Source organism: Plutella xylostella, chromosome 7 (genome assembly GCF_932276165.1).
Source record: "Plutella xylostella chromosome 7, ilPluXylo3.1, whole genome shotgun sequence".
Lineage (NCBI taxonomy): Eukaryota > Metazoa > Arthropoda > Insecta > Lepidoptera > Plutellidae > Plutella > Plutella xylostella.
Window position 1 is genome coordinate 3,621,465 of NC_063987.1, and position 18,254 is coordinate 3,639,718.

General features: G+C 37.0%; 1 protein-coding gene across 1 annotated transcript in view; it reads right to left on the reverse strand.

The window, feature by feature from the left end:
• LOC105386799 (CDC42 small effector protein homolog) overlaps window positions 1–15,747 on the reverse strand; it is a 44,465-nt gene extending 28,718 nt beyond the window's left edge. Inside the window, exon 1 of the mRNA XM_048621983.1 lies at window positions 15,531–15,747. The gene's annotated coding sequence lies outside the window, so the exon portion shown is untranslated. The remainder of the gene's footprint in view (window positions 1–15,530) is intronic.
• Window positions 15,748–18,254: the final 2,507 nt, after the last annotated feature.

Consider the following 18,254-nt stretch of genomic DNA (forward strand, 5'->3'; position numbering starts at 1 on the left):
GTATACGAAGCTGATTCGAAGAGATCTCCGTCGCTCCAACACACGCGCCATAGAAGCAGCAATTGAGCAAAATCGGGGGTCAAAAGTCTTCGTTCAGAAACTTGGGAGATGCCACTTGACGAAGTTGAGGTCTGCAGATGGTAATATCGTTGCCTCTAAGCCGGAGGTTCTTACCGAAATCGAAGGTTTTTACGGACAACTTTATGCTTCACACGCGCAGAAGTCTGTGGCTCAGCTCACCGATTCCAGAGCGCCACTAATACGCCACTATACTTACGACATCCCTGACGTCGACATAGGCGAGATTAGGATAGCCCTTGAGCAGCTTAAAAACAACAAGGCTCCGGGTGAAGACGGAATTACTACAGAGCTTCTGAAAGCTGGAGGTATTGCAATCCTCGAACAGCTCCAGAGGCTCTTCAATTCGGTTCTTCACAATGGCATTACACCGGAGGCATGGTCTGAGAGCGTCGTGGTATTGTTCTTTAAGAAGGGTGACAAAACCCTTCTGAAGAAATAGTTCTTTCTATAGAGACCGATCTCGCTTTTAAGCCATGTATACAAGCTGTTCTCAAGGGCTATCACGAACCGTCTTGCCCAAAAGTTAGACGAGTTTCAGCCCCCAGAGCAGGCTTGGTTTCGAAAAGGCTTTAGTACAATAGACCACATCCACACAGTAAGGCAGATTATACAGAAGACCGAAGAGTATAATCAGCCTCTGTGTCTGGCCTTTGTGGACTATGAAATAGCCTTCGACTCCATCGAGACCTGGGCAGTTTTGGAATCCTTGCAGAGATGCCAAATCGATTGGCGCTATATCGAGGTGTTGAGATGTCTGTACAATGCCGCTACTATGACTGTCCAAGTACAGGACCACAAGACAAGTCCTATCCAACTGAAACGTGGGTGATACAGTGGGATGTGATATCTCCGAAACTGTTCACCAATTCACTGGATGTCTTTAAGACGTTGGACTGGAAAGGACATGGCATATGTATAGATGGCGAGTACATGTCACACCTCCGCTTCGCGGACGACATCGTTATTATGGCAGAATCTCTGCAGGAACTCAGCTGGATGCTAAGTGGCCTAAATGCTGCTTCCCGACGTGTAGGCCTCGGTATGAACTTGGACAAGACGAAAGTCATGTACAATGCTCACATCAAACCGGAGCCGGTCACCGTTGGTGAGGCAACAATCGAAGTTGTGCAAGAATATGTCTACCGGGCAGACTATTCGGCTAGGCAGAAGCAACTTCGACAAGGAGGCTGCAAGGCGCATCCAACTGGGTTGGGCTGCATTCCGGAAACTTCGTCACATATTCTCCTCGGCCATTCCTCAGAGCCTGAAGACAAAAGTCTTCAACCAGTGCGTCCTGCCAGTGATGACGTATGGTGCAGAGACGTGGACACTGACGGTAGGACTGGTCCACCGATTTAAAGTCGCTCAGCGTGCTATGGAGAGAGCTATGCTTGGGGTTTCTCTGATGGATCGTATCAGAAATGAGGTTATCCGTCAGAGGACTGAGGTTACCGACATCAAAATATGCAAGCTGAAGTGGCAGTGGGCTGGTCATATCTGCCGAAGAACCGATAACCGTTGGGGTAGACGAGTTCTCGAGTGGAGACCACGAACAGGCAAACGCAGCGTGGGACGCCCTCCTGCCCGCTGGACTGACGGCGGCGGGTCAAGGCGGGTGGCGGGTAGTGGTTGGATGAGGAAGGCCGAGTACCGAGTGTTGTGGCGCTCCTTGGGAGAGGCCTATGTCCAGCAGTGGAGGATTATTGGCTGATGATGTCGTAGTATACTTACCTAAGTAATTATATCATAGAATACATTTTATTATTCGCTTTTGTGGCCTCAAGTCAATTTATAGTAAGTAAGTAAGTAAGTATTATATTTTTATGTAAGTAACTATGTTAGTTTAGATGTAAGTAAATAAAATTTCCTAAGTAACCTAATCCATGTTGAGTGAGGATTAAATATAACACTAGTTAATATAGTCACTAGTCATTTTTTTGCTTGAAAACCTACCAGTACTTTAAACTTTTCCTATTCACATCTTTTTATATACAGGGTGTCCCAAATTAAAGTGCACATCCAAATTATAGTGACTTAATTTGTTATTCTAACTAAACAACTTTTGTTTTACGACTTTTGTAAATTCGTAAAAAAAAACTACTGTCAATGTCTATAGTGAAAAATCTCATAGCCAACAAAGTTTATATGAATTAGCAAAAATAAAATTCGCAAACAATCAAAAGTCTTAAAACAAAAGATGTTTAGAATGACGAGTTGTGTCACTATGATTCGGATGTGCAATTTAACATGGGACATCCTGTATATCTATAGATATCGATAACGCAGGCGGGATCCCATCTCTACTATCGACTTCACTATGGACATCCCTATCGTACGTGTGCTTTGCTTCCCCCCCCCGACCCTCAATCGTGCGATAGAGAGCACTGCAGCTCGGGACTGACAATAGGTACTTTTCTTGATGAAATTCTGGTTTTGGGAGAAAACGTTTTACACTAACTAAATATCAACCAATCTCTTTGATTTTAGTGTCAATCGCTTCAGCTTAATATATTCTAGGTTTATAGGTTTCGCTTTTTTTTAAAAAAAACGTTGTTATTGATCCACAAACGGCTTAATTCAACAAAGTCGCAATCACAAAAAAAACTTTATTTGAGGTGCCTATAAGTTTTAATCTATAGAAAATTTTGAAAAAAGGAAAACCTATAAACCTAGTTATTCCTTGTGTCAATAACATATTAAAAAATCATGGAGATTGGATAATATTTAGGGGTAGTAAAACGTTTTCTCTTTTTGTATGGACGAGCAAGTGCTATACTCTACTCTTAATATAATTCTGAAAAAAATGTTCTGTATACCTCCAAGCAAGTACTTTCAACCAAAACTATAGCTGACTCTGTATCATACATAGTTATTTTTATACAACTCTACCAACTTATGACGTGCAGTTGCCCAAACTAAATGGTAATGTATGGATTTTTTTTGTGTCAATCGGTCGGCCCATATTATGGCTACGGAACCCTTTTATGTGCGTGTCCGACACGCTCTTGGCCGAATTTTTTTATCTTCCATAATTTGAGCCATAAACCCACTCCGTTTGCGGAAAAAGATTCCTCTTTGGCTTGGGAATTCCGCAATAAAAGTAGCTTGAATTTAAGTTCAGGATGCAGAAAAGTTACATCCGTTTTCTCGTAAAAGATTACCATACATCCATCCAAACTTATTAACTTTTGCCTTCTGTATTAGGGACAAAATTGAGGAAATTTCAAACACTGTTTGTCAAAAAAAGCCTTTCTTTTAAACAGCGGCAGGTACCTAACTATCTAAAAAACTATTTTGCCTACCGAGATAAAATCAGCATCATTTAAATGCGAATCTAGTCTAGTTTTTTACGTTGTCATAGACTTTTGTCTGTCAAAATTTTCAAAAACTGAAGTCATAAAAAAAATTATTATCATACATAAAAATCTAAACACTTAATAAAAAAACAGCTATTAGGTAGTACTTCAAGGCGAGGCAAAACCACCTTTTTAGACTTGCCCATCACCTATTTTGAGGTCTGGATCCGCGCCTGGCTTGAATGAAAAAATAATCGATGCTGGATCGATTCCTGGGTAGATACTTTTATTATAATCATATTCGTTTATGGTAAATACATTAGGTACTCATCGGAAATTAGTACTGATAAGGTATTTGGCTTTTGTAAGTATTCGATACTTTTCCTCATCCCTTACACATCTACTTTTATTACGTATCATCAACTTTTAAACATTTAAGTAAGAACATAAAATATCGTGGAAATTTTTTAAACCTTACTTAGATAAAAACTATAGTAAAAAATGTTTAAATCATTCGAGTTCAATAATCGATTATATTCGATTACTGTCACTATTTTATCAATTTACCCCATCTCTACTCTATTTTTTTTTTAATCGCTTGGAAAAGTCCATAGAACGGCTTAGTGGCTTAACGTCGGGCCGTCGCTACGCCGCTCCACGCCTACAAGCTACTTTCGGCACGCCGCTCCCGCCTACAGAGGACTTTCACTACGCCGCTCCGCAATTTTATTCACTTAAGGGCATGCTATGTCGAAATATTTAATTCCTAACATTGTATTAAAGGTTTAAACTGTATGTTTTGACTTTAACTTACTATGTATTAGTAGGTAAATATTGTATTATATTATATACGTAGTATTATACATTATGTTTAATATATCTATTGTATTAGATACAAAAAAAAAATCATTTATTAAATAAAATACAAAATTTATCAAACGTTAAACGTAAAATCCACCCTAGCTTCGTCAGAAATAAAATACAAAAAAAAATAAAAATAAAACAAACAAACAAACAAAACACAACTTACTTAGCTAAATAAACCACCCCAGGACGCACCCGACCCAAAAGTCCCCATAACGCTAGCTGCGTTGCCGCGCTGCACGGCAAGGGAGATCCTCTGTGCCAGGTACGCCCCAGAGCGGTAGTCAAAACCGCGGCTCCTCAAGCGTCGCCCAATCTCCCTGACGAACTGCCTCCCCTGTTCCCCCCAAACCCCAGTGGTCTCAATGGCAAGTAAGTAATACATATAGTATAATATGATTTATATAGTACCTATATAGGTTAGGTATAGATATATGTAAGTAGGTACATTTCATATACCTATGTTGTATTGCTCTATCTACTGCATTTTTTCATAGACAACTATTTTGGGAAAAATCTTTAAATATAAAAAAAAGTGTAAGGTGTTTTGGGGAGTTGTTTTAGGTATATTTTTGTATGAGAGCATACCTCTGCTATTTTTGTGAAATAGTTTGTAGGTTTGTAAATATGTTTTAGGTATGTTTTTGTATGAGGGCAGAGGTATATTTTTGTGAAAAATACTGGTAGACAATTTAAGATTTGGAAATTTAAATCTGTAAATATCTCGGCAATCGTTAGGTGCTTTGGGGAGTTGTTTAGGGGGAGTTGTTTTAGATATGTTTTTGTATGAGGGCAGAGGTATATTTTTGTGAAAAATACTGGTAGACATTTTAATTTGGAAATTTAAATCTGTAAATATCTCGGCAATCGTAAGGTGTTTTGGGGAGTTGTTTAGGGGGAGTTGTTTTTGGTATGTTTTTGTATGAGGTCAGAGGTATATTTTTGTGAAATATACTGGTAGACAATTAATTTGGAAAGGACAATGGCAGAGTTCTAAGGACGTTTGGTACCCCTATGAAAATGACGGGTTCCGTAATGAAAGTACCATGTTTAGAGAGTCACGGTATAGGTACACAAATAAATAAATTACTAGATTTTTAGAAGCTGGGCGAAATGAGAAAAATGAAGAAAAATAATGTTTAAAAAGTAGTCGTAATGGAACGTAAACATTAATACAGGGAAAATGGAACGTCAAGTGAAGTAATGTTTATGCCAAGTACTCTGTGATTTACGTCATAAATGTCTAGGTTGGATCTCAGTATAATGATAAAAATTGACAAACCAGAGCAGAAAAATTGAAATGATAAAAAAATGTGTCATGTCAACAACTAAACGTCAACACCATGTCAACACTTGAACAACACAAGACGAACAACGTGAATAATAATTTGATTATAATATGTTAGGTATATCAAGTTATATGTTTACGTTTAAATAAATACGGGACGTGCAACGTACATAATAAATATAATGATTTTATTAGTATTATCGACTAGATCAGGCTACTACTTTCATCATGGAATAATGTTATACTTATCCAACTTCTGAAGTTTTAAATTGCCATTCCGCAACAGGGATCTGCTATGCCATTTCGAAATGCTATATGTAAAGGTTCTACTATATGGGTATGCATTTGGCGAGTAATGTAATGAAATAAAATATACTGTTTAAAAGATTATTGTTTTATTTATATAACATAATTTGCCTGGAATCAACTTTAGGAATTTTATGTTCCTATTACCTACTCTATTCTCTGTTGGGGTGTAAGTACCTGCACCTGGCTCTCTAGATGTGCTAAATCTAGATAGGTATGCAGGTTTCCTTCACTGTAAGTGTGATGGTATACATTTTAATTAAATTCAAAGAACACATTGGTACTTGTCAGCGCCGGCATTCGAACTGCAGAACGCAGTTGCTCTTCTCATATTTGACTTAGGTATTTATCATATGGTTCATAGAAAATATTGTCAGGATTTTGCGTGTTCTTGTTCTGTTGCTTCTGCAGGTTCCTGATGAAGAAGTGGGACGGGAGCCTGCCGGGGAGGTGGAACAGGAACCGGGTCTGGTTCTCCCCTTTGTCACACTTCTTCTCACTCCCCGTTGTTCTATATCTTCAGCAGTTTCAGCGGTATTCAAAATATTAAATAATTAGGTTAGGTAATGGAAAATGAAATAACAACTACTATACTATGACAAGATTGACAAGCAAGATTCAGTGTTATTAGATTTAAATATTCAAAAAATATCGATTATAGTGAATCGAATAAAAAGAAAATGGTTTACTATGGATAAAAGTCTTCAAGACTTAAATATAATGATATTTTATAAACCAAATGTACTAGTTTTGGCACAAATAGTACCAGAACATGTAATTTATTGATAAATAAAATATCTTTTGTATTTAAGATTGTATCGATATTTCTATTCGATTACTTTGTTGCTCGGATTTGCTGGTAATATTCCGAGGGCTGGCATCACAGTTGTTACGTTCCGTTCTCTATATGTTTGTTTTTACGTTCCATTTTCCTTAGATTTAAATATTATTCGTTTATATTTTTCTCTTTTCCCCCGACTTCTAAAAATATTGTAATTACTGAAAATACCTTATCTACACTGTATTAATAAATAGTGAAAACATGGTTCTGAAACGCTCCAAAAAAAAGGCGGTACGCCCACTGCCGTTCTCCTTTAAATCTGTAAATATCTCGGCAATCGTAAGGTGTTTTGGGGAGTTGTTTAGGGGGAGTTGTTTTTGGTATGTTTTTGTATGAGGTCAGAGGTATATTTTTGTGAAATATACTGGTAGACATTTTAATTTGGAAATTTAAATCTGTAAATATCTCGGCAATCGTAAGGTGTTTTGGGGAGTTGTTTAGGGGGAGTTGTTTTTGGTATGTTTTTGTATGAGGTCAGAGGTATATTTTTGTGAAATATACTGGTAGACAATTAATTTGTAAATTTAAATCTGTAAATATCTCAGCAATCGTAAGGTGTTTTGGGAGTTGTTTAGGGGGAGTTGTTTTAGGTATGTTTTTGTATGAGGGCAGAGGTACATTTTTGTGAAAAATACTGATAGACAATTGGAAATTTAAATCTACCTGTAAATATCTATGAACTTGTGCATTATATGCATAGTATATACGTGATTTTTTTAAATACATACAAGTAATGAAAAAGTTACAATATTGAAGTACATTTCAAAATTGTAGCTATACTAAATCATATCAGTATATATTATTATGTCATGTATACCTGCATCATTTATTTATTGACTATTTAGTACACTTCTTTGATCATAAATATCTTTCATCCCTATAGTTTTCTTGAAAAATCACTTTAAGCGATAAGACTGACAGTTTTGTACATATTGCATAGTAACGTTTCGTCAAAGTCTCGTTACGCCGAAAATCGTATGGCATAAATCTCGTTTAGTAAAAAGTTATTTCGCATAACATTGTTTAGCCTAATAATGGTATGGCCAAATCTTGAATAGCCTAATAATGCTATGGCATAGATTTATACAAAGTAATAATATTCGTTTGGCTTTAACTTTGACGGAGCGTCTCCCTACATAGCGCAAACTGGTGCCTTGTATTGTTTCCGCTGTTTGGAAAACGCTCCGCTCCGCTTCGCTTCGCTCCGCTTTGGTTTTGATGAACATGTGCACCTAACACGCTCCTCCTCGCTTTGCTCGTCGTCGCACCTATTTTTAGGTTTCGATCTCATGGGGTTTGTAATAATTATAATGGTCGTTAACTTTCGATTTTTTGATCATACAATATCGTGATTTTCGGGATGTAGGAGAAAAATACCACAATTTGTACATTTACTACATACTTAATATATTATTTATTAAGATAACATTAGGAGAAACAAGATTATACATAGGTATAGACGAACATAAATTTGAGCAAACGAAACTTAGGTGTTCAAAGATTGTGCCTAAAGAGTTTTAGACGAAACGAGCCTTATGCCACATAAGTCTTGGCAAAGTGATGGTTCAGCCAAAAAAGTTTAGACCATACGAGTTATGCGAAATGAGTTTTGGTCAATAAAGATTATGCGAGATGAGCGGAACCCTATGTTAAGTTATGTTTCATGTGTGTGTGTACAAACGAAGAATATTCTATCTATCTATGTAGGGTAAAAGGGGTAGTAACTGGCCACTTAAGCACCTTGGCCACTTTACGTGTGTGCTCCATCTAAATGCATGATCCGATTTAGGTGATTTATATATCTAATGATTCACTAGATCCTGTTGATTGTTTTTTTGATCAATTTAATAATCAATAAGAACTATTTATTTAAATATCTTTATTTAAATGAAAAGTATCACTTTTGTGTAGTAACTGGCCATAAATTTTAGTAACTGGCCCTCTTATTTTGTAGTAACTGGCCACCTAATATAATTAACTAAAATGACAAGTTTTAACCTTATAACTACTGCAAACATTATAAAAACCTATTACAATTAATGTGTTATGACGTAGTTAATGTGTTAACACTTAATAATGAGAAATATCTAATATTTCTTAACAAATAAACAGTTCATCATCATCATCACGTCCCCACCTGCTGGGGCACGGGTTTCCTTCCAATGAAGGAAGGATTTTCTAACAAAATTTAATATAAAAACAAAAATACCTACTTCTACAATTCAATACTCCTTCAATGTAATTAGTGTAACAACGTCACAATTCACATATTATTATGACAAAAAATAAGTTTCTTATCTATAAATCATCACAAATCTTTATTAACAATCATATTGAATTATTTCAAGTTTATATTAAGTCAAATCCTTATATAATCTTAGCTTCTTCTTGAACTAATTTTAAGATTGTATAAAATACAACTTGCTACATACAACGCACGGACACTGAAAGAGGACGAGAAGATGATGTAACACGAGGTAGAGCTGGGCAAAAAAATAAGGACATCTTAGGGCTATCGGAGAGCGGTGGTAGCTCAGTCGGGTAAGCGCCCGCTTCTCACGCCAGAGATGCGGATTCGAATCCCGGTGCTGACATGTACCAATTAGTTCTTTTAACTTAAGTACAATATATACCATCACTCTTACGGTGAAGGAAAACATCGTGAGGAAACCTGCATGTCTAGATTTTGCACATCTAGATATGTGAACCCACCAACCCGCAGTGGAATGCCAGCATGGAGGGAAATGGTCCAAGCTAAGAAAGACAGTTTAGACCTTGGGGTTATGCACAAAGGTTCCATTCGAGAGAGCCAGGGGCAGGCACTGACACCCCCACATAGAATATAATAGAATAGGGCTATCGGAAATCCTTAGAGAGGGACACGATGACCCTGAAGTCTGGCCACATGCTCTACCATCGGGAGGGTAACCAACTGTCCCAAGGTGGCGTAGGATTTCTTGTCAACAAGATCCTTGTCAACAAGTTAGTGGAGATCAGTAGTGTGTCGAATCGGGTAGCGTACCTTGTACTTAAACTAACCGAGAGGGATTCCTTGAAGGTCGTACAGGTATATGCACCAACCTCGACACACTCTGACTCAGAAGTCGAAGCAGTATAGTTACGAAGATATCTCTAGGGCTATCAAGTGTACTGCTAAGACCCAATACACCATTGTGATGGGGGACTTCAACGCCAAAGTGGGAGTACAAGAATGCAAAGAATTGAGGGTAGGACCCCATGGCTTTAGTAGCAGAAATCGGAGAGGGCAAATTCTTGTTGACTTCCTCGAATGAGACAGACCAGAATGGGCTGTACTTGATGAATTCTTTCTATGAGAAACATCCCCGAAGGAAGTGAACATGGTCAAGCCCCGATGGTGTAGGACGAAAAATGAAATCGACTTCATTATGACTGACAAGCGGCACATATCCAGAGATGCCTCAGTGATTTACACAATATGATTTATACATTTTAAACTGGGAGTGATCACCGACTTCTTGGAGGCACTCTGAATATCAACTTCAAGCTGGAGAGAAGACTGATGAAGCAGGCCCTTCGTCCCACGCTGCACCAAATTGAAGTTGGCATGGCAACTCCAGCTTCCAAAGAGAATAACAGAGCCGATTCAAATCGCTGCTAACCACTACGGATATTGACGAGGATACAGTCCAAATGAAAGAGGCTGAAGGATGAAGGCTGTTTGTCGGCTGGGCTACCATTATCCTGAAGAGATTTTAGCATATATCCTGAAACATAAAATATTTTGCAGTAACTGGCCATGTAGTAACTGGCCACTAGAATACCTATGCCAGTTACTACTAAATATTGAACGATTTTTACAAAATTTTTACCACAGAAAATGCTATTTAAATCCAAGGTAATAAGCTGTATTTTAAGTTAATTTATTTGCAAGTAGCAAATTGGGGTAACTGGCATAGGGGGGCCAGTTACTAAAAATACTATAAAACAGGAACCAGTAACTGGCCAAGTCGAAAAATGCAATAAAAAATCAAATCAAGGATTAAATCAGTACAAATTATAATTGCTTACCTCAAAATCTATCGTTGTCACTATTTAAAGTCACTCACAGAAGCTGGGGACAAAAAATATCGCCTCTCGAAATAATGTCTTCGCTTAACGTTTTCTTAGCGCACAACCATTTTAACAGATGCACTGTCGCCGACTGTCAGAAAATTGCGGGTATTTTGAAGACCAATCCTTCAAGCGGAGTGAGTGTGAACTAAAATGAACGACAACTTACTAGTGGTTAGTGTCAAGCTGTAACAGATGGCGTGCTGTCATCGTATTTCTTATTTTAGGCGAATGAAAAGCTGTGTGGCCAGTTATTGGGGGTGGCCAATTTCACCACTGTTTACCCTATCTAATATTAGTAAAAAAAATTAAATGTTTATAGGAGGGCATCCCCTTAACTTGAAAATGTTACGCGCGGCATAACGAAAGTACTTCATAAGCGAGGAGCGGCGTAACGCAAGTAGGTTGAAAGCGTAGGCTCGGAGCGGCGTAGCGGCGGCCCGACGTTAAGCCAGCAACTCCAACATCATAGAAGCATTATGAATATTTTTTCTAGCCAATGTTACCAGTTGCAATAATTAATTATGAAAATGTTACATAAATAATAGAAATTATCACGAAAACCAATATAAATGGAGAGTATTTAATTCTTTTCATTATTTTCAACTACTATTTAGAATAATTAAATTTATTTGGAGTACTTTAAGGTTAAAAAAGTATATCGATATTTTCGATTGTAATTTCCTTATGTTCATGGCCACACTCATGGAGCCACTGACAGGACTAACTCGGAATATGGAACAGGCTACCTCGGTATATGGAAGAAACCATAATCCTACCTCGGCATTAGGGCAAATCGACATGTGTAATAAATTATATTTTTTTAAGTATAATTAATGTGTTATCAATGAATCTGTGTTAAGAAATATAAAATTTAACGTATATTCTTACAGAAGACAATATTTCACATCAATATTGATGGTTACAAATGCTTATTTTTCTTACTTACTTTCAAATGTTGTTATTTACCTCGGAATATGGACCCGTTACCTTATAAGCTACATGTGCACAGCCATTGTTTCAGTCGATACAGTATGAAAATTCTACAGCTGTGGTATTTTTGTCTCATAGTGATTTGTGATTATACGAGTAATGTACCTAATGAAATATACTGGTACTAAGCAGGAGTAATAAACATCTCAGCCTATTGACAAAGGGGTTGTCCATTAATCACGTGAGGCTCAAAGGGTGGGGGGGGAGGGGGTACGGAAAACCTCACGAAACATCACGAGGGGGGAGGGGGGGGGGGGTATCGTCAGACATCACGTGTATTAATTTTTTGTCAAAAAGCGCTAGGTATTTCTGAACCGAAATGTTGAACGGCGCAAAATTTTAACGATTTATTTATTTTATTTATTTATTATTTATTTATGGAAAACCAACAGTTACATATTAAAAATAAATTTAGACAGAAAATAATAACTTAAACCAAAAACATATACGTCTTAACTAAGTTAAGTTATATAACTTAGATAGTTAAGACATGTAGTAAGATTTGTAGTATGGCCTATATTTTTTCTAGTCAAAAATAGCCTTTACGTAGACTTCCAAAAAAATACACGTGATCCAGGGAGGGGGAGGGGGGGGTGGTCCCAAACCTCACCAAATATCACCAGGGGGGAGGGGGGGTCAAAAAATGAGAAAAACGACCTCACGTGATTAATGGACGGCCCCAAAGTATAGTACCTACCGAACTAACTAGGTCCTAGTTAAACACTACGGTGATTTAAAAATACATTCCACATTACATTGCATGTCGAAACAGCAACCAGCGATCAAATAGAACGCTCCAGTTTATTCCTATTAAATGCATTAGTAAAAGTATTAGCTGACCAGTTTAAAAGATATGTACTGAAAAACTTTCATAAAAGTATTAGTTATGTAGAAAAATTAAAACATATTTCCTATTCCATATTCTGGATTATTCTAACATGACATAGGTAACTATTATGATTTTATGTAAGTATTTTTAAAATATAAAATGAATTATTCATGTAGATATTCCATCCAAAAAAGTACCATCGCAGATCGCATCGTTATTGCTAGAAGGGCCGGTTGGCTAGACAGGAATTAACCAAGAATGCTCGTGTGTTGCAAGATCAAAGCATATTTGTGCCACGAACTAGACTAAAATAGCTTTGCCCAGACTAGTTGCCATGGCAACCCTTACAATATTATGAAAACGGATTTAGAAAGTCCATGTCACTTTTAAAATGTATATAAGTCACATGGATTTTCTTTATAATTAATCGCGTAGTTTTTTTGCGTTTTAAAACAAAAACATACCTAATAGTCGTCTCTGTAACGCATCCTCCAAAAATTAAGATCATTAACTAGATAGGTGGTCTATCAAACCTTATTAGTGTTACTTTTAAATTGATTTGATATCGGTATTAGTTTGATATTTGGGTATTCTGGTTTAGTGGCACTATTACTTTTAGAAAGTGTCCAGTTTCATATGGAGTTCATTTCATCTGTATATGGCGTTCTCTCTCTAGCAACTGTAGTCAAGTTATTTTATTGATTAAGTTTTTCTTTAAACAAGCCTTCAAACCTGTTCACGGTACCTGTGGTCCACAATTAAAGAAAATAACTTTGGTTTATTTATTTGTCTGCAGTCTTAAAACATTGAAACGGATGTTCGCATCCGTCGAAACTCTTGGAAAAGGATCGAACTGTTCGGGACACATCGAAGGCTTACGTGTACTTTTTAAGTTTTCACAAATGAATTGTTATCGTAGACATTTCAGTAGCTAAGTAAGTAATGTACCTACTTATTTCTGATGATGCTTTTAGAAATGATCCTTTTGAAGAACACAAGATTCTTGAAACAACCTAAACGTTATCGAAGTCTAAACTGTACATATCTCAATCAGAAAAAAGCAATCAGGCTATGGTCAGTAAACGTTAAAACAGTTATTAACCATTGCTTCCGAAATGTTACAATTCATCAAACTCAATCTTTATCCCAGCACAATTTCATGAATTTTGTTATTCCTAACTCTATGTACACTATCTAAGAACACTGTACAGTGTACAGACGTCAAAGAAACTGCGAGCTTGCATCTCTGTTGATTTCTTATTTCTCCGCAGTCACCGGACACTACGCGTGCATGACTCACCCAAGTGTTTGAGCGAAATCCTCGTTTGTTTACACATGCTCAATGACACACTTTCCCCTTATCACCAAGCAGTAAAGTCCAGTATACAATAGCAAATCCACCCCATAAAGTATAGAACACGATGCTCGCGTTATATGTCCCTAAGTAGACAGTACCATTGTCCTCGACTAGAATAGATTCAGCTATGTTTTACGTGGCATGACTGTATTATGTGGACTCGAGACTTGTTCTATTTGCTGTGTCGAATCGAATTGAAGATTCTCTTCAAAGGTTATATAATGTGGGGCTGGCATTGTGAAACTAGACCTAAGTTTTGAACTAACACGTTTGGCCATGTTAGCTCATAGTGTTTGGAAACTAGCTGCAGACTGTCACGTTACTCAATAGTCTCTTCGAATGGTCAATTTGTTCCCGAAGTCAATAGATAAAATGTAAATCTTGTCGTGGGAAAGTTGGAATTTCAATTTCAATTTGAATCAGTTAATAGATAGTTAAAGGGTTTTGAACTCCACCGCGAGTCTTGTTGAAATGCAAGTTGAATAAACAAACATTATGAATAATTCACAGTGAATTTTTCGACTTAAAGAACATTAATTATGTAGATTACTACTTAAAGGCAAGGCGAAGGTAAATAAAATAAATGACCAAAAATTATTGTGGTTCCTACGATGTTGTTCATACATATGAACTAGACCGTACGTAGTTAGCAATGAGTAATAAAATAACTAATATCCAATATTAAAAACAAGTATTTCAAAGAGAAGAACTTATAATGGACAAAGACAGTGACTCATACCATACGCGAAAAATCTAAACATCGGTTGATGAACTTTTAAAAAAAACCCTAGTGTGGCGCGATGTACAAATAGCAGAATTTAAAGACATCGTATTGAAAACTCTTGAAGAAGAAACACAAAGCAATTCAGGTTGACTCGATTTGCACTCACTTACTACATTTAGCATTTGCTATACGCTAGTTTACCGTAATAATTGACCTCTCTATTGAATCCGTAACATGAATTTTGGCAACCACACTCGTTGTCTATGGAGAGAAGTTTTTGTCTGTTCGTGACGAAAAGCTATTAGTCATTCAGACTGATTTGCAATTTGTGAGCTTGAACCTCATGGTTCTCGTTATAACTCAAATCGAAACTTACAAAATTTCACTAAAGTTATAACTGCTCCAGCTGTAAAAGAAGAAGCATCTAGCTATGAGGAAGGAGGATAAATTACGTTTTCCTCTAGTAACAAAAGTTAATTGCTTGGCGTATTAAGTGGCGCAAACATACTCATATAAACCGAGAGCATATTTACTACTGCACGTTTACGACTGTGATTCATACATATTCATATTATAAATAGAAAATTGATCTCGCATGCTGTTGCCGGTCGTCTTTCACATGTATGTCAAGAAATGGCGAATTAAGAATGGGTAATTTTAAATCAAGTCAGACGAGTTCAAGGCGAGACGCGTAACGGAACTCTGCTTTCCCACCAAACGACAAAATTAAATTTAGTTAAATGCTCTCATTAGCAAGGTGCCAATCTATCAGCTAAGATCGCAATGCAAAGTACCCGAAAGTTATTCAAAAGAAGGGGGAGACCGGTTGGAAAATCAATAAGTATAGATAACAACTTACGTGTAAATATACGAAATCCTTGTCAAAACTTGGTTCACTTAAAGTTTGGTTTCCATTGAATTCACACTTTAGTGTTGAATGTAAACAAACACACTTTGTTTTGTAACTCCGTTTGTTTTCGACGGTTAGGGGTTTGGATGTTTTATTTAGTTTTTGATAAGCTTCGGTGACGAGGAGCGTGCGGTCCCCTCGCCGGCGGCTCGTGGACTGACGCGAAGTTGGCGCCAGACGTCTCACCAGCTGCCTCTTTGAGGAACAAAAAACATCTTACGCCACCTCATGGTACACACAAATGTCATCTCTAGCTTACCAGTCTTAAGCATCAGAGTGCGTTTATATGAGACCAACTTTTATTGCTTGACTTTTGTTCCACTTGTGAATTGTGTATGCCATGGCCGTTTACACACATTTCTTTTAAGCGGAGAGAAAAGGCGAAAGGACATTAGTTGCACTGCGTTGAACCGCGGGTGCCACGTAATAACAATGTTGCGGCTTCCAGCTTTATTGAATTAAAAAAGCGGTACTAGAACCCAACCTTGAGGTACTCCTGCTTTCTTATAATTTTCTTGGTAATTAAGCGAGTGATTTATAACTTGCTGGAGAGCATTCGATCAGATTCAAATAAAAACATACATATAGTGCAAGACATGATAAGTTTACGTCTTATTAAGCTATGTAACCGTAGTAGATAAGTGTCAGACACCGTTGGGAGTCTCACCTATCTGCGCCCAAGGTAATTAAAACCACTACTATTGGCACGTATTAGTAAAAGCTTAGTTAGGGTGTTCTTTTTATAGTGTTTCCAAGCTAGCAGAAGCCAACGAGCGTAAGGGGTGCACCTCGATGAGCACGCAATCGCCCTGGCACCTGGCGGCAGTTTCTGGTTGGTTGAAGTAATGAGTATCAACAAGACAATAAGCATTCATCTGTGCAGCGCTGAGGGTGGGCTGGCCGCTTTCAACATGGATAAGTGTAGCGTACTGAGTTCAGTATAACCTGTCCTTGCCAACCAACCCATGTTAGTGTACTTATAAATGATTTTAAAGGAACTAATTAAAGTATTGTTTATTTTTATCTACAATACACAAAATTAAAATACACGGAATGGAGAGTTATGTTGAAAACACAATAGGTTAATAGCCGTAAGTATGTGTTGTACCTAGCGTGTGAGAGAAGAAACCTACTTTAGTTTTTATCCCATAGGTAATTGGGCACAATGAGGATGGATTCCACAATTCAGAATGCTTTAAACAACCTAACTATTTAAAGTAAAATGCGAAAACCCATAGAACAACGCGGACTCGGGTACTTATATGGTATACTTACCCTAAATGGCGAAAACCAATAGAAAATTATAAGTCAATAAATATTATTGAATTCCTGGAAGTCAATAAAAAATATTGAATTGAATTTTACCTTGGTGGGTAGTCTGTAGTAACTGGCATAATTTAAAAAAAAACCTACTTCAAAAATAACTAAAAAGTAAGAAATAATTAATAATAGCAGGAACTGTTCTTTTCTTATGTTGGTGCGGAGACAGAGGAATCTGAAGAAATATGGCACCAACTTCAAAAAAGATTCTAAATTTCATTAGAATCGGTTAATAGGTACCCAAAATGGAAATTCATACCCTGTTTTTACCCCTTTACCCACCCTTGGTGGTGAAACAAAATTCTGAAAAAAAAGGGACCACCTGGGAGCTCAACCCAATACATCAAAAAAAGAATTTTCAAAATCGGTCCATAAACGGCGGAGTAATCGGTGAACATACATTAAAAATATAAAAAATATATATATATCCCGACGAATTGAGAACCTCCTCCTTTTTTTGAAGTCGGTTAAAAAGAAAGTTGTGTAGAATGTTTTCATTTTGAGGCTGCTAAACCTAAAATCTGTATCTATATACATAAGTAGTATGCTGTGATAAATCTTCAAAGAATGGTTGGATATGTTATAATGATGGCAATACGTATATACCCAGTATCATCCCCTCACATATTACCTAACCTATTTGCTTATGTAATACAGTAGCTAGTTATTGCTTAGCGCTTTGCATAATTTCATTATTAACATAATTATAAAACTATTCCAAATTGACAAATACAACCTTGTTTTTATTTTCATTATTTCTAGATCGATCTAAATTGACTGGAATATTATATCCACTTACATAAAAAAGATATTTTAATACTTTTTCTACCACCTACCCTACGTATCTATAACAAATCTAGTCCAACCTATATTTTAAAGTACTTATGCGTTTTTTTTATTCAATTAGAACAGTAGTTTCAGTAAAGTATCTAGACTACACAATAGCAGTAAAAAGCAACGCAGTGCCTTTCTAAATGAGCTTGGCAAAGATACATTTATGGCATCATGCTGGGCATTCATAGGCACCATGAATAAATAAATGAATTATTATATTTTACCGATGACCGATGGGGCAAACGTAGTGTGGAACGCCCTCCTGCTAGATGGATTGACGACTTGCGAAAAGTGGCTGGATATGATTGGATGCGGAAAGCTGAAGTAACGATTGCATCCAGTGGCGTGCTTTGCGAGAAGCCTACGTATAGCAGTATAGGCTGATGATGGTGATTATATTTTACCAAAACTTTCAATTTGAATTTAAAAGCTTTTCATGTCTAACAGAGAGTAATAGAAATGATAGTATGAGGAGAGATGCAGGGATGTCACACGGCTGCAGATTTTATACATGCAGTT